The sequence below is a fragment of the Nyctereutes procyonoides genome, unplaced genomic scaffold (assembly GCF_905146905.1).
Source record: "Nyctereutes procyonoides isolate TBG_1078 unplaced genomic scaffold, NYPRO_anot_genome, whole genome shotgun sequence".
Taxonomy (NCBI): domain Eukaryota; kingdom Metazoa; phylum Chordata; class Mammalia; order Carnivora; family Canidae; genus Nyctereutes; species Nyctereutes procyonoides.
The window spans coordinates 44,522,717-44,549,362 of record NW_026575142.1 but is presented as its reverse complement, the minus strand read 5'-3'; the positions used below and the strand labels follow the sequence as shown (position 1 = coordinate 44,549,362).

At 35.5% G+C, this 26,646-nt stretch overlaps 1 pseudogene; it reads left to right on the top strand.

Moving 5' to 3' along the window:
* Positions 1 to 10,448: 10,448 nt before the first annotated feature.
* On the top strand, positions 10,449 to 10,606 carry LOC129498981 (U2 spliceosomal RNA; annotated as a pseudogene).
* The last annotated feature ends 16,040 nt before the right edge of the window (positions 10,607 to 26,646 follow it).

Below are 26,646 nucleotides of genomic sequence, written 5' to 3'. Positions count from 1 at the left end.
AAGAGTCCTGCAAATCACCTGGGAGTTTAGTCGCACTAAGAAAACCACTTGGCTGCTGAACCCACAACTGCTCCTCATTTTCATTTGACATTCTTAATTAAGACTGATTTGCTAGGAGTTTGTAGGAGGTGGGTTCTGAAATGAACTTAATCATAAATGGATAAGTCATTAGTACTTACTCTAGGAGAGCTTTCTACCAATCTGTATGGCTGGTAGAAGGACCAGGATACAGAACAGAGTTGGTGGGAACTTCTTCCCCAGAAAAATGTTATTTTCCTTGATAAATCAGGATCAAAAGCCTAGGCCAATATTTACCAAACCACAGAGTCACTCGTGACATGTGTTTAAGATGTAAATCCCAGAGAGCCCTCCCTAAAGATTCTAACTGCATAATTCTTTGATGTAGATCAGAAAAATCTGTTTTTAAAAAGCACTGCAGTTGATACTGATATAGGTACTTGAGCTGCACTTGACAATAAAAGGCCAAATCTATAAGAAGTCAGTGTTCATCTAAATAACAAAAATTTGTAAATAATATAGAATTACATTCAACAGAGATCATATAGATACAATCATATTAATATTTGTAAACCTCTAAGGTTTCATGGGCCCACAAGTCATGAAACATGAAACAAAAGCAGAGTCAACTCTTTGCCTGGAAAACTGGGGGAAGAAACTAAGCTTTCCCTTTTGACAATAGTTCTACAACTTGACTTCCACAGTTCTTTACAATTCAGTTAATAAAATACTTTTTTTTTAAAGGCCATGACCACAATTTTGTGTTTTATTCCAATGGATAACCAAACTTGTTCACCAAGTTCACTAAAAGCATACATACTATTCTTTCAGTGGCAGCTAAACAAATCAATACCAAGATGTGTATGTAGTCAGGACTCCTCCTTCCGGGATACCAGCAGAGGTTACTTTTAAAGCCAGGTTTTCCCAGAGTTGGGTAAGCAACGAACAGGCTTTTTCCATGCCGCCAGCACGCTGGGACATGAAGGAGAGCTGCATGTTTTAAGTCAGAGATGGACAAATTCTTCCTGTAAAGGGACAAACAGTCCCTGTTGCAAGGATTCAAGTCTGCTATTGGAGAACAAAAGCAGCCACAGAAACGACATGAACGAATGCACATGTCTGGGTTCTAATAAAACTTACTGGACACTGACATGTGAACTTCATGAAACTTTCACATGTCACAAATATTTTTCTTTTGACTTTATTAAAAAAACATGAACACCATCCTTTGCTTGTGCGCTGTACAAAAAGTGGGTCTCTCTGGCCTATGGTCCATAGTTTGTCAACTCCATGTTGTAAACCTCCTTTGAAGTCTCTCTTGCAAGCTCTGGGCAAGTGAGGTCTACAAATCTTGTTGAACTTTATGAACCTGTTAAGTCAGCTTCAGGTTTAATATGCCCATCAGGTTTTGAAGAATCCCATGTTTAAATCCCTGGTGACAAATCCTGGGTTAAGTCCCAGGTGTCAAGAATCTGAGAAGACTGGTTCTAGGATCTCCTTAGGGTTTTAAGATCGTTTGAAACAAGATCAGCTTCCAACAAACCAGCTTCCCTGGGCAAAGCCTTCAGGTGTTCTTCTGTGATCCTAGAATCAAAACTCTCATGGTCCTAAAATCCTTCAGGAAGATTCTGAAAGCATAGATTGAAACTGGACAAGGTAAAGGTTGTGGCTGGTTCTGTTCTTTGGTGCTTTTTTCTGCACATGACCTGAAATGCCAACAGACTTGAGACATCTTTGTTTTCATATCGCAACTGCTCTCTCCATCCCAGAACACTTCTCCACAGCATTCTTTCAAGTCTTCAGGACTGGAAAGGTTGGGGGTGGAGTGGGGGAAGGACTAGTAATTCTGTAAGAGTAAGGTACAAAGGATCTGTAGTGTTTTCGTCCTTTCTTTTCAGCTTGGAATCCTTAAAAAGGGCTATGTTTTCTATGGTTGGGTCGTAGGAGTCAACAAATTGGCCTTCAACAAACTGAATTGTCAATGAGGATTTCCCCACGCCCAGGATCGCGATCTTCCAGGACTTGGACTTTGGCATCTGGGCGGCCTCCTCAGCCCCGGGCCAACCACATCAACTGCGGCGGCGGCGGCGGCTCCTGTGTTGTGATCCGCGGCAGCCGCGGCATAAAATACTTTTTTAGCACCTACTACATGCTGGTACCCAGATCTCTGCTCTTTCATCTATCAAGCCTAATAAAGGAGATATATATATATATATATATATATATATATATAGAGAGAGAGAGAGAGAGAGAGAGAGAGAGAGAACTGGCTATCTAATTAACTAGATAATTCATCACAAATTATTTTTGTGATAATTGTGGCAATTGGTTTTCAATTCTTTATTTGCAATGTACTCTTTTTATAAACCATATATATTATGGGGCCACCTACCTACAGGTATTCATAACCCCTATACCACTGCCATCAGTGGTCTCTGAGGACTTCTTATAGGGCTTTAGATAGTATGAAACATACTATCAAGAAGGGAGAGAACAGGAAAACAACAAAGAGAAGTAATGAAAGTACACAATAAGTCAATAGAAATAAATCCAAATATATTAGTAATGACATTAAATATAAGTAGACTAGTTTCTGCTTCTATCCAAGATGAAGTAAGAGAAGGAAAAGGTTTATTCACTTTAAACACTAGAAAATCAGAAAAAATACATGAAACTGTGGTTTTCAGGCATTGGACACAAGACTATGATCCCAAGAAGAGGAAAACATTCACTATTGTACCAGATTACTGTCTAGAGACAATTTTCATGCTGCATGTTTCACAAAGAAAGGGAAACCCAAACAGAGCCCTTTGGTCCTGCTGAGCTGGGGAGGCAGACGTTGAAGTTTGGAGAGGCCAGAGTGGCTAAAATTTGTAGTAAAGAGAATTATAAATAAGAGAGCTAGAGAGAAGAGAGAGAGAGAGAGAGAGCTCCAGAGATCTGCTGAGTCTTTGGTTGAGTCTTGAAATGCATATATGTGAGAGGGAAAGAGAGTGTTTTAAGAGGATCCCTAAGATGCAGCAATTTGGCAGGATGTTAGAAAGAGTTGCAAAATTGTCATGGAATCCTACTTCTGAAAGATGCTATATACATCCACATGTCCACAGCTACACTTTTTATAATGGAAAAACACTGAAAAATATGTCTAGATATTAGGTAATAGTTGTATAAGCTGTGTTGTATAAAATAGATGACAATCTGGGGTCTTTGAACCCAAAGAATCCATGAACCCTGTTGCTGTAAATTTTGAGGACAAATGTATTTTGGGGATATTCAGTGGTTTTCAATCCTATACATATTAGAATCATCTGGGGGGTTTATGTTTTTTTAGTACCGATGATATGGCCCCACTCCTGATTAAGCAAATCTGAATTTCTGAGGATGTGATCATCTTTTTCAAGCCCCTGTGTTACTCTGGAACACACTGAGGGATGAGACTCACCAGAACAGAAGCACCATCACTTAAATCAAACTCTCAAGGGTTTTTCATTTAAAATAAAAGAATTACTTTTATAGATAAAAATAGTATGAAGTCATTTAAAAAGGCATATTACGAAGATTATGAACAACATGGTCAAATACTTATAATGTTGAAAAAAGTGCAATGCTAAACTGTATGTATACTGTGATTATTATAACTACCTGAAGAACATATATAAAAGTAAAAGTACTGAAAGAGGGCACCTGGGTGGTCCAGTTGGTTAAGTATGTGCCTTTGGCTCAGTCATGATCCCAGGGTCCTGGAAGGGATTCCCACATCAGGTTCCTTGCTCAGCAGGGAGTCTGCTTCTTCCTCTGGCTCTGCCCCTCCCCCTGGTTTTGCTCTCTCTTTCTCTGTCAAATAAATAAATAAAATCTTTTTCAAGAAAGTATGACAAAAGATTGCCAAGTGTAGTTTTAGTAACTCACGAATATTTTCTTTCTTTATTTTCCAAATTTTTGGATTAATATTAAGGGGGGGGGTGTCTTTGAAGGACACCCAGCAAATGGTGAGTAAGGAAACCCTAATGGATTGCCCTCTTGTGGAGCCCTACAGTATCCTTAACTTCCTGACATTCCCTTTCAGACTCAATATGCCACTGAGTCATTGAATGGTACTGTCTTGTTAATAAAACTAAAAATGAGATGGCCTAACTTAAGGGTTTCCCTATAGGATGTCTACTTCTAACCTCTGCTCTTTGCCATGACTTTTAGTCTTTCAGATTTTCCAAGTCGGAAGTTCCAGATTCAACATTTTTTTGGAATCACTATTATAGAATAGCTATTTTTCTTCCCTGAAGAGACCTAAATTAAAAGATGAACATTTGGGATCCTAAACTCTTTTCCCACAGAATGTGGAAAATCTCCTTGCGTGGAAGCTAGAAAATAGCTGATGCTAACCATAGAAAGGCACAAAGCATGCAACTTTTAACTACTGCAAGACTAATAGACTGATTATAACCTCTTTCCTGCTGGGCCCTAAGAACCCGCAGGCATTCTTTTTCAGAAGTTAGATAATAGCCCCTGTTGTTCCTTCTTTTAATTTCATAAAATAGCAAATCCCTATAGTCCCTAGCGATTTAGCCAAGAAAGCAATTATAGGAGATTGCTGGATCCAACTGCTTTTCCCCAATAGATTTGAAGATGAGAATGTGTATGTTCAGTATTTCATTCTTCCAAAAAGTCAATCAAACTGCTTTGTAAGTCATTGCATACTTCCTGCAGGCTCCTTCCAGAATTCTGGTTGGGAAGCTTCTTAAAACAGCTAGTCCTATTATATTAGGTCTCCTTTGGTTGCAAATGGCAGAAACCCCTCCAACTACCTTATGGATAAACAAAAAAATGATGGTAGGCACTACTTAATAGCTTACATAACAAAAAAGTCTAGAAGCAAGTTAGATGCAAGATGTCATGAAACATCTCTTTCATTGTCTCAGCTATACTTTCCTCTATGTTAACTTTATTCACCACAGGCTCCCTCTAAGTGAAGGCAGAGATGGCTGTTCCTACCTAACTCCAGGCTCATGTTGTGCTTGCATGTGATCAAAAGGAAAGAGGTCCTCTCTCTCCCAGCATCTGCATGGGGACTCTGTAAAAAGTCTGGCCCTACTTAGAGCACACACAGTCTGTATGTAGGGCAGCTTCAACAGATACCCCAATAATTGGCCAACCTAGATTAGATGCCTATTAATACGAATCAAGGATGTGTAGTTGATGATCTCACCAGTGGAGGGAACACTTTATCTCCACCATAATGTATATCTAAAACAAGACTTATACGTTTAAAATTATCAAGAGCAAAGGAGAAAGAGAATTTTGGTTGAAAAAAATAATTTTAATAACTTGTCACTAACTGATAGAGATAATACAATCAAGAAAAAGACTTAGAGGGATCCTTGGGTGGCGCAGCGGTTTGGCGCCTGCCTTTGGCTCGGGGCGCGATCCTGGAGACCCGGGATCGAATCCCACATTGGGCTCCCGGTGCATGGAGCCTGCTTCTCCCTCTGCCTGTGTCTCTGCCTCTCTCTCTCTCTCTCTCTCTGTGACTATCATAAGTAAATAAAAAAAAATTAAAAAAAAAAGAAAAAGACTTAGAAAAATATAAAGGGCATTAAAAACTGAGACTAAATAATCACATTATTGGCTTTCAATTCTCTTTATACTTTACATTCCTCTTTGAGTACCTATTTTATGATGGTTTGCAAAATCAACATGCCTTTAGAATTTTTTGTTTCTTCTCAAAGCATATATATTTATGATATACATATATTTATTAAACAAGCAACACAAACATAACACTAAATAAAAATAAAGAAAATATCTGTCCATAATCTTAACCTCACAAGGAAAACCCTTAATTCAAACAGGAAACTTGTGCTTTATTCTTATTTCTCTTCAGTCTTTGTCAGGGCATATTATTATAGTCTAATCAAAATTTACATAGAATTTCACATCCCTGTTTTAAACGCAATGTATCACAAAGATTTCCATGTTGCTACATAACCTTTATAATCATAATTACAATGCCTGCATAATATTTATTGATTAAATATTCACTACTTCACTTAACCAGTTACTAATGCTAAATATGAAGTTATTTTTCATTTTTAAGATAAGTACATCGCAATACACATATTTCATTCATGAAGCTTTGTATTCTTTTTAAACTTTCTCCTTAAATTCCAAGAAATTGAATTGTTGCGTTAAAGGTATGAACAAATTTGATGATGTGATTCTTGCTCCATATTGCTGTGCTGATTTTCAAAATGATTCTGATTTACTTGAAATACAGATATAACATTTTATGATAACTACACCAACATTGGATATTATAAAACTTTACCATAATCCCTGGCTCCCCAAACCAAAGTAATACTTCCTGATCCCCTTTGTCACTTTCTATCCCCATACTCTGCTTGATTTGATTTTATCTGCTACCTTTTTCACTAGCATAGACCATATTTGCACTTTGATTTTAGCTCTCCTGTCATGCTGTCAATATAAACATATGCTTGATTAAGTCAGAATTTTACCTGTTTCGTTCATGCTGTATCACTAATACCTACATGTGTACAACAAAGTACAACAAACTACTATGTCCATGGAACATAGTAGTGTATCAATAATGTTTTCCCTGAACTTGTTTTTTCTTTATAGAGGTAAAATATACCCGAGTAAAATGTGCAGATCATAAACATACAGTTCAATGAGTTTTGATAAATGTAATCACCATGTAACCAATAGCCTACTAAGATCTAGAATATTTCCATTACCTTAGTTCTTAGTGCTTACTTCCAGTCATTACCCATTCCACATTGGAAACCACTGTTTTTATTTCTATCCCCATAGATTAGTTTTAACTCTCTTAAACTTTATATAATTGGAATTACACTGTATGCACTTCTCTACATTCACTCGATATGTTTTTGAAATGTATCCATATTTTTGTGTGCATCAGAAGTCCATTCTTTATTTGTTAAAGAGTTTTATTCTCTTGTACGAATAATTACAAATTTCTTTTGATGGACATTTTGGTGATCTTCAGTTTTTTGCACTAATGAATAAAGCTATAAACATTCTTGTACATATCTTTTGGTGTTAGGTAAAAAAACATGTGAATGAAGTTATTAGGTAGATGTTTATTAAAAAGAACTACCAATCATCTTCCAAAGTGATTGTGCCATTTTATACTTCTACCAGTAATGTCAAGTGTTCTATTTGTCATAGAATATGACAAGTTTGCAATGATGCTACTAAGCATTTTAATTTTAGTTATTTTGGTGGTTATGTAGTGGTATCTCATTGTGGTCTTAATTTGCATTTCACCAATGACAGTTACATTTACATTCTTATTGTCCATTCAATATGTTCTTTTGTGAAGTGTCTTTTACATAGTTGTCCATTATTTTAAATGGATTGCCATCTTTATTGATTTTTTTAATCTTATGGAGATTTGTTCTTTGTTGTACACATGTATTGCAAATATTTTCTTGCAACCTGTGCCTTACTTCATCTTCTTACTAATATCTCTTGATGAACAGAACTTTTAAATTTTGATGAAGACTAATTGATCAATTTTCTTTTGCCCTGCCTAAGAAATCTGCCTGTTGTTTTTGCTTTTTTTTTTTTAAAGATTTTACTCATTTATTCATGAGAGACACAGAGAGAGAGTGAGGCAGAGACACAGGCAGAGGGAGAAGCAGGCTCCACGCAGGAAGCCTGATGTGGGACACAATCTGGGACTCTAGGATCACGCCCTGGGCCAAAGGCAGGCGCTAAACTGCTGAGCCACCCAGGTGTCCCAAAAGCCTGTCTGTTGTAATACGGAAATATACTTTCATGTTTTATTCCATAAGCTTTATACTTTAGCTGTCACAGTTAGATCTATGAGTCATTTCAGATTATTTTTATACATAGTTTGAGATAAGAATGGAGGCTTATTTTTCTTTCCATACTTTATTCCAGGATAACTTTATTCACATGTTTTTTACCTAACACCAAAAGATATGTACAAGAATGTTTATAGCTTTATTCATTAGTGCAGGAATAATTAATTATATTAATCAGTGGTTCTCAACCTGAGGCCATGCCCCACCAACTCCTGGTGGGTGGAGGGGGGTAGGAGACATTTCCCACCTTTTTGGGGGAAGCTGTTCTATTCATTGTATGATGTCTAGCAGCATTCCTGGCCTCTACCAATTAGATACCAGTAGTGCCCCTACTCAATTGTGGCAATCAAAAATGTTTCCAGATATTACCAAATGTCTCCTACCCCCCTCCACCCACCAGGAGTTGGTGGGGCATGGGCTCAGGTTGAAAACCACTGATTAATATAATTATTCCTGGCACCTTTTTCAAAATTCAATTATTGTATACACGTGTTTTTTTTTCCTGGACTATTTGCTATTCATATGACCTACTTGTCCTAATTATCCTAGTACTGCAGTTTTTATTATTTTAAAATCAGGTAGCGTAAAGTGCTTCAACTCAATTCTTCCTTTTCAAGATTTTTTTTACATTTAGCAAGATTGAATTCTGAAATCTTCCCCAAAAATATTGTTCTAGTAGTTGTTTTATAGATTTCTTAGGATTTCCTACAAATGCAGTGATGTCATTGGCAACTAAAGATGCATTTACTTCTTCCTTTCCGATCTCCATGACATTTACTTTTTTAAAGTTTTTATTTAAATTCCAGTTAGTTAACATACAGTGTAATATTAGTTTCTTGTGTACAGTTTAATGATTCAACACTTCCACACAACACCTGGTGTTCATCCAACAAGTGCCCTCCTTAATCCTCATCACCTATTTAACCCATGCCCCTACTTACTTCTCTTCTGGTAACCATCAGTTTGTCCTCTATAATTAAAAATCAGTTTCTTGGTTTGCCTCTCTGTCTCTTTTTTTTCTCTATTTTCATTTGTTTTGTTTCTCAAATTCCACATGCAAGTGAATACAATATTCATCTTTCTCTGACTGACTTATTTACTTAGTCTAATACTCTCTAGCTCCATCTGTGTCAGTGTAAATGGCAAGATTTCATCCTTTTTTATGGCTAAGTAATATTCTATTGTACATATACGATATCCAATGGCAAAAAGACAGTCTCTTCAACAAATGGGTTGGGAAACTTGGATAGCTACATGCAAAAGAATGAAACTGGACCACTCTTTTACACCATACACAAAAATAAATTCAAAACAGATCAAAGACTTAAATGTGAGACATGGGCACCAGTGCATTTCATTCTTTTCTGTAAATTCCAGTTCCAATATTATGTTGTTTTATTTTTTTCAATCTGAAAAAAAAACTGTTAACATTTTTTTGTAGCACAAAACTTCTAGCCAAATATTCTTTCACTTTTTATGGTAGATAGTTTTCTGGTTAGCATTCTGTTGTAGTTGTTTAGTTACTTTGAAGATATCATGCTCTTGTTTTTGGCCTCCATTGTTTCTGGTAAGAAACGAGTCACCATTCTCATCATTGTTCCCATACATGCTTGTGTTCTTTTACTTTTAGCTGCAGAAATTTTTATCTTTGATTTACAGAAGTTTGACAATTATTACCTAGTGTGGCTTTCTTTGTATTTATCTTACTTAGATTCACTGAACTTCCTGGATCCATAGGTTGAATTTTTTGACAAATTTAGGAAATTAAGTGCCATTATTTCCTAAAATATATTTTGCTCATTTTCCATCTCTTCTCCCATTGAATCTCCTATAACAATATGTTAGATCACTTGATATTGTCCCGTGAGTTACTGGGTCTCTGTACATTTTTTACAATCTTTTTATTTTTTAATCTGCTTTGGTTTTGATAATTTCTATTGATTTATGCTTTGTTAGGATGAGTCTATTCGGGTTTTATTTCCAATCCAAGTGCATGGCATTTAACTTACTCCAAAGTACGTTTTTCTCCTAAAGTGTGCTCTAATGGATTTCCACTAGATTTTTTAGGTAGGCAGTAATTTCTCTCCAATTTGGATGGTTTGACCTCCATCTCCAGCACTCTGTGGCCTCTCTTACATCAGTTTGCATCTCAACCCTTTGCACAAATTGTAGTGTACTGCTCCCTTGAGTTTTACCTTGAGGAGTCAAGAGCAGCCCTAATTCAAACACATGAGCAAAACCCACATATACACCCTAAACCCACCTCTCTGCCACACAACTTCCAGCCATTTATGCAGCCCTAAACTATGATCACTGTCTAATAAGAGCAGACCTCTAGTTTCTATTTGGGTTCATTCATAAAAATGCCTTAGGGCAAAAAGTTGGAATTAACATAGAGCTCATCACATGTGTTTCTCTTCTCTCACGAATCACTGTTCTGTATTGCTTGTTTATCTGTTCCTGAAAACAGTTACCTCATTAATTTTGTCCAGTTTATAGTTGTTTATGTCAAGAGGGTAAGTCCAAAATGAATTATCTTAGTCATGGCTGATATGAAAGTCTATTGCATCTTAGCCTTTTGGCTGAGACTAAGTGTGGTATCTGTTCTTATCAGTGCAGTGAAGTTTGAAAAAATAAATGAATGAATGAATCTTGGCAGAAACAGGAACTTTTCAAAAAAAAGTATTCTTTACATATCTTTATCCTCCTGGCAACCTTTTACACAAATTCTCTACCTATCATGTGTCCCTTTTACTAGAAAAAATGTGTTAGATTCAAATCCCCATTAACATATTGGGATATTTGCATTTTCAAAACTTATCTTTTTTTTTTTTTTTTGAAAGAGGGAGCTAGAGCGCACACATGGTAGGGAGGGGCAGAGAGAGAGGGGTAGAGAGAATTTTAAGTAGGCTTCATGTCCCAGTGTGGAGCCTGGCACAGGGCTCCATCTCATGACCCTGAGATCACGACCTGAGCCAAAATCAAGAGTTGGATGCTTAACTGACTGAGCCACCCAGGTGCCCCCCAAAACTTATCCTTTAAAGTAAAGCCTGAATAGAAAAACAATGAAGTCAGTGGAGCCAAGGAGGTTCTTTGTTTTTCTTTTCAGAGTAGGTTCTTTGAAATGATAATAAAAAAAATTGCTACACTGTAGCTACATTGACTAAGATAAAAAAAGTCTATGTGGCCTAGCCTAATAATGAACTATTCCATTAGTAATTAATGATCTTTGCTTTATTCATGTCATCTGCAATACAACCTGAATTCCTTCAAAGGAATACTACTCCTATTTCTATAAAAAACATGCTGCTAAAATATATTACATATCACTAATACCTGGAAGTCTCTTCATGGTTAACAATGTGAAATATCATTCTTGATGTTCACAAAAAGTAGAAAAGCCTTACAAAAATTTAAAAACCCAAATATTTGAATTTTCATGCATTTCCATTAGCAGATAAAAAATTAATGGACAAAGAACATTTCTTTTGATCCTTAAAATTGCCCCCTTTCAATTTTGCCATATACTTTGCCTACAGTAAATTCATTCCTGCTCAAATAAATACATACCACCTTGGCACTGCACTTAGTCAAATACATACTTACTGCCTTGATACTACACTTATAGCACAAAATAACAAGTCTATGCAGCTAACAATCTTTCTAATCTCATCACTTTTTTCTTCAGATCATGGACTTTTCATTTTGTACATAATTGTCCAAGTTCCTTTCTCCTTATTCTTGCTCATAACTAATGGAGAGGATGGGAAGAGTGGCTAGAAAGTAAACAATGCTTATGTTTCATGAGAACCTTGTCACCATGGATACCATGTGTTATGATGCCTCCTCAGTTTGCATCCACATACTGTATTCAAACAATCAGGAGAGAGAATGAGGAATTTGAAAGATTTTCCTTCTAGTTCTCTACATTTTACTAACTAGCTGTGAGACCTTAGGTAGTTTCATTTAATATCTTTGATGCCTTGGTTTCATCATCTGGAAATTGATGAGGTTAGACTAAAGGATTTTAGTATCTAATATTTACTGAGCATTTTCTATGTCCTGGTTATTATGCCAGGAATTTTATGTTTTATGTTATTTAATCTTTACTATAATAACTCTACGAGACTATTTTTCAAGGTTTTCGAGAGAAAAACAACCAATAGAATATATATAGATATCACAAGAGGAGATTTAATATGAGAATTTGTTCTTGTGATTATGGAGGCCAAGAAGTCCCATAATATACCATCTACAAGCTAGAAAAACAGGAAAGCTGGTGGCATAATTCAGTATGAGGCAAAAGGCCTGGGAACTGGGGAGGGAGAGTGGCTGCTAGTGTAAGTCCCAGAATTCACAGGCCAAAGAACCAGGAGTTGCAATGTCTAAGGGCAGGAGAATATGGATATCCCAAATCAATAATAGAGTGAATTAGGCTTTTCTCCCCCTTTTTGTTCTATTCAGGCCTTCAGTGGATTGGATGATGCCCACTTGTATCAGAGAGGATAATCTGCTTTACTCATTCAATTGCTAATCTTATCTAGAAATACTTTCACAGGTATACTCAGAAATAATGAACAGTTATCTGAACATTCCTTAGTCTAGTCAAGTGACATATAAAGTTAACCATCACTGAGGAAGACATTATTATTATCATCTCATGACATCCTTGATTATTAAGTTTCAGCATCATTAAAGTTCTCTTCTCACTGGTAAAGAGTCAATACTGGACTTAAATCTATCTGACTCCTGGGCTCAGGCTAGTGACCACCATAATCTCAAGCAAAACATATTCCTAAACATTTTTCTTTAAAATTTTAAATTTAACATGCAGTTAGGGCAAAGCTTCCATGCAAACTAGAAAGTCTTATTGCTCCTCCTTCTGCTGAGCATAATTCAGACTTATACTATGTTTGCACATTGTCTGTTAAAATCATTTCCCAAGCAGAAACTTTGTCTAACACAACATTCCGCCTAGAGGTTCACACATTGCTGGCACTCAGTTAACTGTTCATAACAATATGAATGGCATCTGTTTAGTAAAAGGAACTTTGCCATTAATATTTCTTTGCTATTAGTTCAAATACATATTTAGCAATCCTAACTGTTGAAGATATTCTAATCTTAATATATTAAAGGTGATTTATATTAATATTAGCCCATGATAGCCCCAGTTTTGCATAATCTAGTTTTAGATAGGCTGCACTCCTAGTAAATATACCTGGCCAAGATCTATTCCAGTGTATTCATCATTCATTCATTCATTCAGTCATTCAGTCAGTCTGTGACTGTTTAGTATTTAGTGAATATTTAGGCATATTATTTGTCATTTTGCTAAGTGCTAGACAAATAAACATAATTTCAGCTTTAAGAATGTGTCCTCGAATGCACTGGAGTTTGACATATGCAATTACAATTTGACATAATAAGTACTACTAATAAGTGGGGTTACTACTACTCCAGAGGGGGCATCTTAACTAGGATTAGGGACCAGAGAAGTCATCCTACACAAGGTAATAATATCCCAGTGAAACTTGGAATGTTCTCATAAATTAGCCAAGTGAAGAGCAGATGGAAGAGGATTCCAGAAGGAAGAATTTTTTCAAAGAGCCAAAGATTAGGGAAAGAGAAAGACATTATTCTAAAAACTGAATATAGGTCAAAATGGTCCAAAAGGAGAGTGGTAAGAAATGAGATTGGAAGGCAGGCAGGTATCAGCCTTATAAGCCTTATAAGCCTACATAACCTTATCAGCCTTATAAGCTCCATGTTAAGCCAGAGTCTTTACCTGAAGGCAGCTGAAAATATTTAAGTAGTGAAGTGAGATGATTAGATTTACATCTTGGAAAGGTCACTTTGCCTTGAAGGGAGCAAATTACAAGAGGCAAGGATGGACTGAAGGAGATCAACTGGGGGCCTTCTTAAAATGATGGTATCCTTAATTATAGTAAAGGCACTGGATGAATGGGAGTCAATTGAGATAAAATTGACAGGGCATGGTAAATCGTTGGGAAGAAATAGGAATCAAAGACATGCTTGTGTTTGGGGCCCGAAAAATTAGATGAATCGCAGTTCTATTCATTGGGATAGGGAACATGGAAGGAGAAGCTGCTTTGGGGTTCAGAAAAACTGATTTATTTCATTTTACTTGAATCCACAGAGATAGTGTTGTGGTGATGGTGGTGGTGATGGTGGTGGTGGTCTGGAATATTTTATGGGGTTATTTAAATTCTGATGTAGCCCTAATCTGTACCATGAAGTAGTACCTGTGAACCAGAGTAAATTCAGTTTTATCTTTCTCTATCAATTCAGTAAATTACTGGAAAGATTATTTAAAAATGGAGATTATTAATCCTGTACAGTATTGATTCTTGAAGAAGGTGATGGTAGAGCATAGCTCATTGGCTGGACCAGAACCTGTGGGGAAAGTACTTTCCTGAACTAAATTGTACAGTAAAATTATACAATCTTATATGGTAGCCTGAACACATACACTACAATACTAGTTCTATGTGAAATTACTGAGCAAGAGACCCTGAAAGATTGCAAGCCAATCTCAGCTGATGCAGAATTTCTGAAAAAGCTGATATAGTATTTCTGAAAAAGGTAGCTGCTTCCTTCAAAATGAATATGAGGCCAGGTGATGTAGAAAGTTAAACTGAATGTCCCAAACCTATAGCTTTCATTGTCCACTGCTGTACAATTTCTCCAAAGGCTGGACCCATTTACTGAAACAATTGGAAAAGCTGTCCACCAAATTGCCTAAGAAAAACTAAGATCATCCCCAAATTTGTCCCCAAATATTCTACGCTCCTCAGCTGACTACATTTCTTACCTACTCTATTCAATTACTTTACCTCTTTAGCACCTGCAGACTTCGATGTGTTTATGTTGGTGACTCACCATAGAAGGGCTCCATAATTTTAGCCTGGGTGTTTTTCAGGGAAGGTGTTAAAACCGTAACCATAACATTGAACTATCTGATGAAATCCTTCAAAATAAATTAACTGCAGGTATCTTAATGAGTTGATGTAATGGAGGATATCTGCCAAGAAGGATGGCTTTGGCTTGGAACCAATGATCTTAGTTCCATCCTTCTGATGATAATTAGGTAATATGTCTGTTTGCCTCTTGTTTATTAAGGCCACTACTAATTTATGGCAATAAAATCATGCTCCCAATTTAAAAGAGAAATCTTATGTCTTTGAATTCTTTGGTGGAGCAGCAAAAATGGTTTAAATTCATTAAGCTTAAAATTAAGAGAACAATGCAACGTCCAAGGGCATTCCTGTTTATGCTTTTCTGCCTTGTCATCCTTAAATGACTACTTTATCCTATTGAGGTTGTATTATAAACAATGTGAAGAACACCTTTGTAATTGTCTCCCTAGATTAAATTTCTAAAAGTGGGATTATACCCTGGGTCGAGTAATTTATTCAATTTACAGTTTGATGCATAAACCAAATCACTTAAAGAAAGAACTATTCATGTAACTCCTATCAATAAAACATGAGAGTGAGTCTTTCCTTACACCTTCATTAATAATGGATTTTATCTATATTTTTAATCTTTACTAATCCAAAATCCAAAATATGTTTCATCATTTATTATTTTCACTTACTGATTATTAATGCAATTAAATATAGATTCATGTTTCTTGGCCACTTATATTTATTCTATTAATCAATTTTGAATGACCATTGTCTATTTTATACCAGGGCTATTGATTTTCTTTTCTCATTGTAGATCTGTTTTTCTCCTAATTTGTAAATTTTTAATGTTTGTAACATAAATATTTGTCTCATATTAATGCATTGCCTACTATTTTTCTCTCTTTTTGTCTAATATACTTTTGGCATATATATAATATAAATTTCTGCAACAAACTCTAAAGTTATTCAACCTTTTTCCTCTAAAATAAGTCTTTAGTATATTTTTACCCTCATTATCCTAGTGTTAATATAGTTAACTAGATTATTTTGTTCCCTTTTAAAATGCCCACATAAAATATATTTCTTACATTTTGTTGTTGTTATTCCAAGGTGTGTTGCCAATTTCTGACCTGACTATAAGTCCTTGCACCCTACTCCTCTTCAGGTTTAATTTTAGTAGGTTTTTATTCAAGAATCAATGAGTGGTAAGCTTCTAGAACTTCCTGTGTTCCTGTGTTTGAAAACAATTACTCATTTCACCCTTACTTTGGAAGGATATTTTAATTAGGTATAGAATTCTAGCTTAACAGTTATTTTCCTAGCTCTTTGAAGACATTCTTCCTTTGTCTTCTGCCAGTTGTTACTTCTGAGAAATTGTTTTTTAAAAAGATTTTATTTATTTATTCATGAGAGACACAGAGAGAGGCAGAGACACAGGCAGAGGGAAAAGTAGGCTCCCAAGTTGTGGAACTTGAACCTAGAACCCCGGGATCATGACCTGAGCCTAAGGCAGACTCTCAAGTACTGAGCCACCCAGTGCCCCTCTAATGAGAATTTTACTGCTAATCTGCTTCTTCTTTCTGGATCTCTTGATCTTTAATTTTCCGAAGTTTCACCTTAATTTTCATGTTAAGTGTTTGCACAGTGTTATGGGTTGAAATATATCCCCTAAGAAAGATATACTGAAGTCCTAACCCTAGTACCTCAAAATGTGACTTTATTTGGAAACAGGGTCCTCGCATGGTTAATTAAGTTAGATTGAGGTCATTGGGATGGACCTTAATTAAATATGACTGGTGTCCTTATAAATAAGGGAAAATTTGGACATAGAGACAGACATACATGGAAGAGAGAGACACAAAGAGAATGCCATGTGAAAATCAGTGCTGAGTTTGAGGTGATATGTCTACAAGTCAAGGAAGACAAAAATTGCCAGCAAATCACCAGAAAATAAGAGAGAGGCAAGGAAAAAAATTCTTCCTCAGAGCTTTCAGAAAGAATCATGCTACTAACATCCTGATTTGGGACCTCTAGCCTCTGGAACTAATTTTAAGCCACTTAGTCTTTACCACTTTGTAACAGTAGCCCTAGGAAACTAATACAGTGGATATTCTCAAATGAGGTTCATGTATTTCTTTTATTTAAGAATATTCTTAATTATTGTATCTTTGAATGTTTCTTTTCTACTATTCTTTCTATACTCCTTTCTGGATTATTATGAAATTTATATTGGAATAACTCAATTGATCCTCCGTATTTTTAAATTTTTCTATGAGTTTTAGTTGAATTCCTATGCTGTATTCCAATTTGCTAATTCTCCCTTTAAGTTTTTCTAATTTACAGTTTACCCAAATATTAACTTTCCTTATTTTATTCCAATATTTTCATTTCTCATTTTCAGGAATACCTGCAAGTTAAATAACCTAAAGTTAACCAGAAGGTAATTCACTCTTCCATTTTTAATTTATTGATTTTCTTAGTGTGTATGAATTTTTACTTTGAACTTTTGCATCCTGTGGGAATTTGTTTTTTCCTCTGTGCCCATACCTCCTTGCCTACCTGTTTTATAGTTGTCTTAAACTCCACTTTATCTTAGTGTTCTGATGATAGAGTCAATGAGCAAGTGAGTAAATTGGCCCAAGTCCTAGCTTTGAATCTGTGTCTACTTACTTTTGTCTCTCAGTATGCACAATCTGTAATCAGGAAATTGTTGGTCACAGATTTTTACAACTTCCTTTCATGGGTGATGAAGCTTTATTTAACATGGTCAATTTTAAAAGCAGTAAGCCTAGCCCTAGTCTCCTACTTTACATGGGCCACATTTAATCTCTGTACTCTATCTTAGCCTTGCTTAATTCTGTTCCAAATTTCAGTAGAAAAAATGGAGTAAACTTATATTAGCTTTGGTTTTTTTCTTGCATTTTCATAGACATAGGTAAGTTTTTAGTTCAGCCATGTCTTTTTAATTTTCACTTTAGAGTTTATCGTTGCTATATATTTAGGGTGGCATGTGAGGACTCAGACGAAATCACAAACCTATCTTGAAGAGAACCCCTGATTACTTTCTAACTTTAAACCTTTATGAGTCATCCTACTTAACTACTGCTAACCCTGTTTCCAGAGCCAAACTCTGTTGGCCTGGAACTCTGTTGGCCTTGAACTATTCCTAGGCTATAAACAAGTTAGATTTAAATAAGTTTTGACAAAATCAGGCTAAGATAGGCCCTATTTCTTTTTTTTTTCCAGGTTGATAAAGTACACATATACCAGCACTAGATGCAATGTAAACAAAAAGATAGATAATGATTTTTCCTCAATCCTGAGTGCTGAACTGGGATTGTTTTCTTTCCATGATGCTGAGTCAAGGTTCTTGGTCCTTACCACCTCAGCATTATGGAAAAGAAATATAAAAAGAGACACATCCACTTGCAATGATCTTTTAACTCATTACACAAGGACACTCCCCACAGCAAGTTGAGGCAACATGTTCCTGTAGAATCTGACCAACTAAGAGCAATTCTTTGAACTGGAGTAAAAGAAATGATAAAGAGGAGCCTTAAACTCCTTCCTTGAAAACTACAATGTTCATTTTCCTCAAAACCTTTTATTGATGTTCCATACCCTCTGCCTCTAATGAAGTTAGAAGTCTGAGACTATACTGACTTTTTCCTTTCGGTGAATGTCCTACTTTTCTCAGTCTGGCTGAAGAACTCTTTATTTATCATTGAACTACACTAAGATTCTATTCCTTATTTACCTGGTTATGGTTTATATATTCCCTTAGACTTTGAACAGAAAACCTAGTGTACAAGTCCACAGCTTTTAACTAGTCATTCAGTTACAAGGGGCTGTATGAAGAGTAAGCTGGAGAACTGGTAGCCAAAATTCAAGTGGGCTGTATCTGCCTACTTCTTTGAAAATTTGAGGATTTTGCTCTGAGAGTTTTCCATAGTTTCTAAGGAAAGAGTACCTAGTGTTTAGCTGTTCCCCAGCTTTGGTCTCCCTCATCAATCTTTTATAGATTTCAGTAAGTAGCACAAATCTCCCATCACTACCACTACTACCACCACCAAGTATTACTTACAGTCTCTCTTTAGGCTTAATCTCACCTTCAGTCATGCACCAGACTACTGTTAAAAAACCAACTAGGGAGGTTAAATGATAGCATAATGTGATTTTTCTATCAGAGCTGCTCCTATCCTATTTTGTAGAGGAAGGATGAGTCTCAAATGAACCACTTCCTTTTTTTCCTCCCATGGTTCCCTTTCTTCACTTGAACTTCTTCACTCACTTACTGATCCAAACCTTAGTATCCTCATTTGTTTTTATCCAAATGTATAACAAGCTTATCAAATCTGGTGAGCTTGTAACATAATTTTGTGGTCATGTCTCTAGTTTCCTAAAATTTTATCTCTATTTTTGTATTCATTTCTATAAACTTTAGGCAAATGTATAAATTATGCAAATATGGCCTGACTTTACACTGTTTCCCAAAAACCTATCAATACATTGGGTTTTAATTTAGCAATTTATAACAAAAAGTAGGAACTAGTAAGTAACCAGCTAAAGAACAGGAAAAGTATAAAGAGTGGTCAAAGACATGAAGAAAGGCTGCTACAAGTTTGATTTGGCTAAAACATAGATTATATCTAAGGGAGCCATGTTTGCTTCTTAAATTCTTATCAGAAAGTATCAGATAAGAATTATAAACAATAATACTATAATAAATGTTATTCATCCTTATATTATCATTGGACTATGCATTTGACAAAGTAAAACCCGTTTTGTGGAATAAAAAAGAGCAAAGGAGTAGGATTCATAGAATATTGTTTTTTTTCTTTAATTTTTTTTAAACTAGAAACAACTTGTTCTGTGTCTTAGATAGGCCCTTAACATCTCTGGGATTCCTTTATTGTAGTTCATATTGGAGAGTGAAATTCTTCTCTTTAGGATTACTCCATGCTGCATTTATTTGTGCACAAATTGTAGAAAGATGACTTCTCTTTAGGTGAAGTTGCCTGCCTATGAAGATATGTTCAATCTCTGCGTAGCCACTGTCTTCAGAGTTTCAGTATCCATGATATCACATTCAACAATCACAAGAAAATAATTGGAAAAACTTAATTGAACATATTCAAAACTCTTCAAGCAGAACCTAGAAAGAAAGATTTCAGAATTATACCCAGATAAAATGTTTATCTTTTTATAAATTTCTGTTTGAATGGATTTTGAAGCAAAACTGTATTTTATTTAAAAAATAGTCAAGTTAGTCATGATTAATATTGTTTTGGGAATAATTCATTATAACATAGTTTACATTCAGAAGCGCTTTCTGAAAAATCTTAACTACCCTTTCAAATTGTTTTCATCTACTTCTGAAGTAAAGGACATTTTACATAAGCACAAAGTTGAAAAAATTAAAATATAAACAACTGTGGTTATTAATAGGAAGTCAGGTGGCATTGATTAAAAGAAAAGAGTAAAAATTCTCATTTGGAAGTAGTTTCACAATTATATCCTATGGATTAATTTAGTCTGGAAACTACCATATAAGAGTAATGCAAATTTAGCTGAGCTTTATAATTATGGACTATTTAAGGTGAAAAATTATCAGCCTAATTACATTATTCTATGCACAGAGCCTATGGTTAGATATTCTTGCATTTGAATTTCTCTGCCATCACATACCATTGCTATATACTATCTTTCAAGCAATGGAGTTTAAAAGAGGGAAATAGCCATATTATTTTACACTTTGCTCTATTTTTCAATGCCCTGTGTATAATGAATACTCAATAAGTATTGATCAATAATGTCTTATTGAACATTCAGATTAAAATGAATGTTTCATTGTTAATAATGTTTCTCTGAGCACAATGTAGTAACTAGGATCATCCTGACATAACTTCAAATGAATTATAAACTGGACAAATTTGGGCAATTGGTTTACATTACCACTTATCATTTTCACTTATCATTTTTATATTCTGAAGTCTCCTTAGATGAGAATAGATCAGGCCTTTGAAGAGTTGTTATTTTCTTGGCTATCTCATAAGTCACTTATGCAATACAGAAGTGAAAATATTTTCAGGTTTTTAGATAATAACACTAACCAGACAAATGATTTTGAATAGCAGAGAGAACAAACTTCTTCCTATTTTGCCCTTTTTCTGTAAGACATTACCCTTTGTAACAGTGTGCACTGGTTAGTTCTCAAAATCAGTCGTGAATAAGAATAATCTAGGAATGTTGAAAAATATTCAGTTCCTGAATCTAACTCAAAGAAATTCTAATTAAATAGGAAATAATTATGTCTGCTGTGACCATTTCATAGCACTATGGGGACTATGGGGTAGCATATATGAAAGATTTATTTTTATTTTGAAATATTCTTCATGGAGCTTCAAGTATTATTACAATTATTAATACCCAAGAAACAATATAGGAAAAGATTCTCTTAAAAACCTTTTTTCTAGGGATGCCTGGGTGGCTTAGCAGTTGAGCAGCTGCCTTAGGCTTAGGGCATGACCCCAGGGTCCTGGGATCGAGTCCTGCAGCAGGCTCCCTGTGAGAAGCCTGCTTCTCCCTCTACCTATGTCTCTGCTTCTCTCTGCATTAGGAACATAATTTGTATGGTGACAGACAGTAACTGGATTTATCATGGGGATCATATAAAAATGTCTAATCACTATGACTTACACCTGAAGCTAATAGGATATTGTATGTCAATTATACTTCAGTTAAAAAAAATAACTGATCCTTTAATATCTGGATAAAAATAGAGAAAACAAATATTCGAGAAAACAATAACTGAAGTTTAAATTGAATAAGCAATTTCACTAGGAGCTTTCCAGGAGCCGCAGGGCAAGGTCAAGGGGCACTGAGCCCTCTCCCAAGCCAGGCTGACCTCATGCTCTGCCAAGGGGGCCATGTCTGGGTCCTTAGAAGAGTCTGCAACCTAATGCCACCATACTCCCACACAAGACAATGGGCCAAATGTGCCACACTCTTTCCTCCAACCTAGTGCCTCTGGCTCTGTCCCCAAGGGCTGGTTTCCAAAGTTACTGCCATTGCCCAAGGAGGGAAGGTTCTGAGCAATAAAATTTCTTAAATAAAAAAATAAAAAAAAAAAAAAGGGCAATGCCTTTGCAAAGTTTCTAGGTCTCTCTTATTTAAGTCATGGACATTAAGTTGATTAAATTGTGATTATTTTACCACATGATGAAAAGCAATGGAGTGGATCTGTAGGAACAGTAGTGGTAAAGTCAAATCAGGATGATGACATATTCCCTAGCTATGTAATCAATGGGAATTATTGAATATGAAAACAGTTTGTACTACGTAAGACAAAGCATCATGATAATTTAGGAACTATTATTATAATTTTTGCACAGCATCTTGTAAATATGAGGCTGTCAATAAATATTTGCTCAAAGTCAAAACTACAGGTGGCCACTCCACAAGTAAATGCTATTTTATGATGTTCTATAGTTGCAATTTCAAAATTCCAGGTTACATACAGATGCTATAGAGAAATTTAGCATTGATCATAAATTGCCCCATTAGAAGAGACAAAAGATTCCAAGAATTTTTTTAGATAATTAGCTAGAAGTTATGCTTAACTTGTAAATATCCATCCAACAAATGGTAGTCCATTACTGTATACTCCACCATAGAACTGATTTAGTGAACTTGTTCACTCTTATGCTAATATTCATGATGTTAATAATGATGATGATCTTGTATTATATAATCATTATCTTAATTGATCTCCATGATAACTCTGTTAGGCTGGTAGGTCTTGTCTGTCATTTTACAGATGAGGACACTGAGGATATAGAGTCTAAGAGCGCTGGTCATCATCACATGACTAATAAATGGCAGTGAAGATATAAATCTAGGTCATCTGATTCCAATCTGTTTATATCTGGTTCCCTGCTCCATTTTCCTCAATAGCAGGAAGTTTGTTCAAAATATCTAGATATTTATTCCAGATCTCCATTTTACTTTGACTATCTAAACCTAGTTTAGGACTGGTAAAACAAATCCGTTTAGAATTTATTTTCATAAAAAATGTTTTTCATAATAATAGCAATCAGAAGTTTCTTAATACTGTACTATATAATAGGGGTACATGGGTGGCTCAGTTGGTTAAGTGACTGACTCTTGGTTTTGGCTCAGGTCATGATCTCAGGGTTGTGTCATCAAGCCCTGCGTGGGATTCTGTGCTCAGCTTGGGGTTCTCCTCCTCTCTCTCTCTCCCTCCCCTTTTGTTCCTTCCCCTCTCACCTGCACACACCCTCTCTCTCTAAAATTAAAAATAAATGCATAAATAAAAGACTGGACCACAGTATGAAATAACTCTTACTTACCTGTCAACTCTCAGCTCTGATAGGACTTTATTTATAAGGCCTTGCCACAGGATTTTGCTACATATGATAAAAGATAAAATGCAAAATATTGCTTCTGAGTATATGGTTAATTCCTCCTTCCTCTTATGCTCTGAGGCCTTCTATGAATTCAATCTTTAGCTGTTCACTACTGTACCTGACATATTTTAGATGCTCAAATATTTATATTTGAGCATATTTAAATATTTTAAAGCATATTTAAATATATTTAAATTTATTATTTAATACACAAATAATTAGACCGTAAGAGCTACTTTGAGCAGTGTAATCCATTCCAGGATTGGACAAGAGATAGGCAGGCATCCTGGAGAAAGAAGGCAGGAAATAAATAAACTTTGTTTTTGCTGAAGTTCTACCTCAGGCTAATGTTTGGCAAAGACACTCCCACGGGCTTCATATAAATCTTCTTGAACTCTGGTTACCTGTTTGCCATTTCCCACCCAAAGTAGGTTTGAACTACAAACATTAGTTTAGATCCCTGAGTAACAAAGACAATAGATAGGAAACAATTTTTTGGAGTTGGCACTGATGATGTTTGCCAGATTTAGCACACAAAAATGTGGGATATCCAATTAATTTGAATTTCAGATGAACAATGAATACATTTTAGTATAAACATGTCCCCTACTTAGATCCTGTATTTTATCTATTTTATCTGGCAACTCTAAAACAGAGCCATCAATTGAGTTTGCTAATGGTAAGTATTTTACTAAATGTATTAATGCACCATTTTTCTCTAAGAAAGATTCATACCAGCTTAATGTAAAAAGCACAAGATATATTAGTAAATTAGAAATAGAAAACTAGGAATGAGTAAAATCTATAATTAATAAAATTAAGCTTTAAATTTCCCCCAAACCTTCTGAAACAATTCAATGATTCATGATAAATCACATGTCTTGCAATTAAAAAGGTCATTTCTTAGAATGAAAAAATCATTATTATCATAAAGAAGAACTGTGGTATAATGTATAATGGACTGTATTTCTAGAACTGTGTTATAATAGATTGTTTGGATTCAAGTCCTTAAGTAAGTCTCCGAACCTCAGTTCAGAATTTATAAAATGAGATTATCCCATTCTAGTCATCTAGCTATAGCTATGTAACAAATTACTGTATAACTTAGTGGCTTTGACAACCATTTTGTTATAGTTTGTGGTCCCTGGATCAGGAAATTCCATAGATCTTAGCTGGATAATCTGTGCGCTCAATGCAGCCTTGACTGAGATCATTCAGTAGTAATCCACTTGGGTATAGGCTGTTCTGAGTATACAAAATGCCTTCACTCACATATTTGTGCCTTAGTAGGATTATGTGGAAGGCCAGGCTCACCTAGGTCTACGGCTCAAGTTACGTACATTTGGTCACTCCAGTAAGAACAGTCTCAAAGTACTAGCAGCTCAGGGCTCTTAGAGGAATTGTTCAAAGACCAAAAAAAAAAAAAAGGATATTGCCAATCTTTTAGGTCTGGGCCCAGAAATGGACACAGTGCTACTCTTTCATATTCTACCGGTTACAACAGTTACAGGACCAATCCAGATTCAAGAAAAGGAGACACAGACCCACCTTTCCATAGGAGGAATGTTTAAAAATTGTGGCGATCTTTAATCTACCACTCTGACTCTTTACCAGTTCATGGGAAGATAGAATAAGATGATATATCCACAAGTACAAATAATATAAATGGCCTATTAGGATCTCGGGTACCAATCCTTTAAAAATCTCTTTTAACTATGGCTTCAACCTAATCCCTGCTACAGATAATTCCTTAAGTCAGGAAAAAGATATAAATGTTCTATGTAAATCAAATGGTTGGAACCCTCACAGGTACTCCTTTGAAAAACACAAGAACACTGGATGTTAAAAGCAGCTGATAAATTAGATAGTATCAGCTGTGTCTGAATGGTAAACCCTGCCATCTTAGACCATTGGCCCAATAACAATCATCTTGGTTTACTCAGCCAGTGATTCACATGCCTAATTTATATTAATAATAGTTCCCAAGATTGGAAAGACACTCAATACTTTAGGAAGAGACAATACTATAATTTTTTTAAGTAGCTGGTTCATAAAAGAAAAGAAATTATTTTCTTTTTTAAAATTTAATGATTTTGTGTTTATTCATTAATAGAAGAAAACTTCCATTAAAACTTCACTTCACATAATGAGTTGTTAGCTTAAAGAATATGAACTCAGAATTGATCCTGTAACATGTTTCTTCCAGAATGCTGGGGATACCATTCCGAGCTCCATTTGACAATTAGCACCAGGATTTGAGAACAACCAAAAGCTGCACCCATTTTCTTATTCCCCAAAATAGTTCTGCTGTTATCTTCATGGGGTTATTAATCACTTTCTTGAGCTAAAGAGTGCTTTAGAGATGCCTTTGTTAAAATATGCATTTAAGCATTTTAGTTGCTAACATAGGACTTTAATGCTGGAGAGGACTCCAGTGTCTTCTATCCTTATCTATAGCCAAGGGAACAAAAGTCCAGGGAGGTTAAATGATCTGCATTAGTTCATAGAGCTTTGAGTTATAGGGGCAGAACATGATATAACAAATTTATATAATATTTGAAAGGCCACAAACCTGTTATGCTTATTTTATGCCATTTAATCGTCTTTTTTTAATCAAAGATTTTAAAATTTATTTGAAAGAGTGAGAGAGAGCATTTACTCATGTGGAGTGGGTGTCAAAGAAAGTCTTTAATCAGACTCCCTACTGAGTGTGTAGCCCAGATGGGGCTCAATTCCATTACCCGTGAGATTATGACCTGACCCAAAAAGAGTTGGACACTCAATTGACTAAACCACCCAAACACCCATAAGGAAACTCTAAAAATCAAAGCACCTGAAAACAGGTCAGGGGGTCTTTCCACTACACATGTGTCCAACATCTGGGCCCTAAGAAAATAGGACATGGGACAGGTATATTTCACTTTGCAGGATTGGAAGTGGTAGAAGGTCCGTAATCCAGACAGGCTGGTCTAGGAAGGCAGGCTGGATGGGTCATCTGAGTGAGAAAGAGGTAAGGAGTACAAACTGAAGCAAGAGATCCCAAAGGAAAACAGCTGTTGCCCAAATATTTTTAAGGGTTAATCTGAATATCTTCTTTTTCCCTGAGTTCCTTAAATGGCATTAAAGGGCACCTGGCCTCATATGATTATATCTGAAGAAAAAGGACTTGCTGAATACAAGCTGCTTAGCCTTTTCTCCTTTTCTTTAATTGCTTTTGCTGAATTGTCAATAAATTCCCAAGTGTTTGAGCTAAGCAACGATGGAATAATTTCCATTTCTGCTTCTCTCAGCATGAAAGAAGGCAATCTCTTTCCAATCCAAGGAACTTGGTTAGCAAACATTAAGAAGCACCAGTTTCTCCAGTCCTTTTTACTTGTTTAAAAAGAAAAATCATAAAAT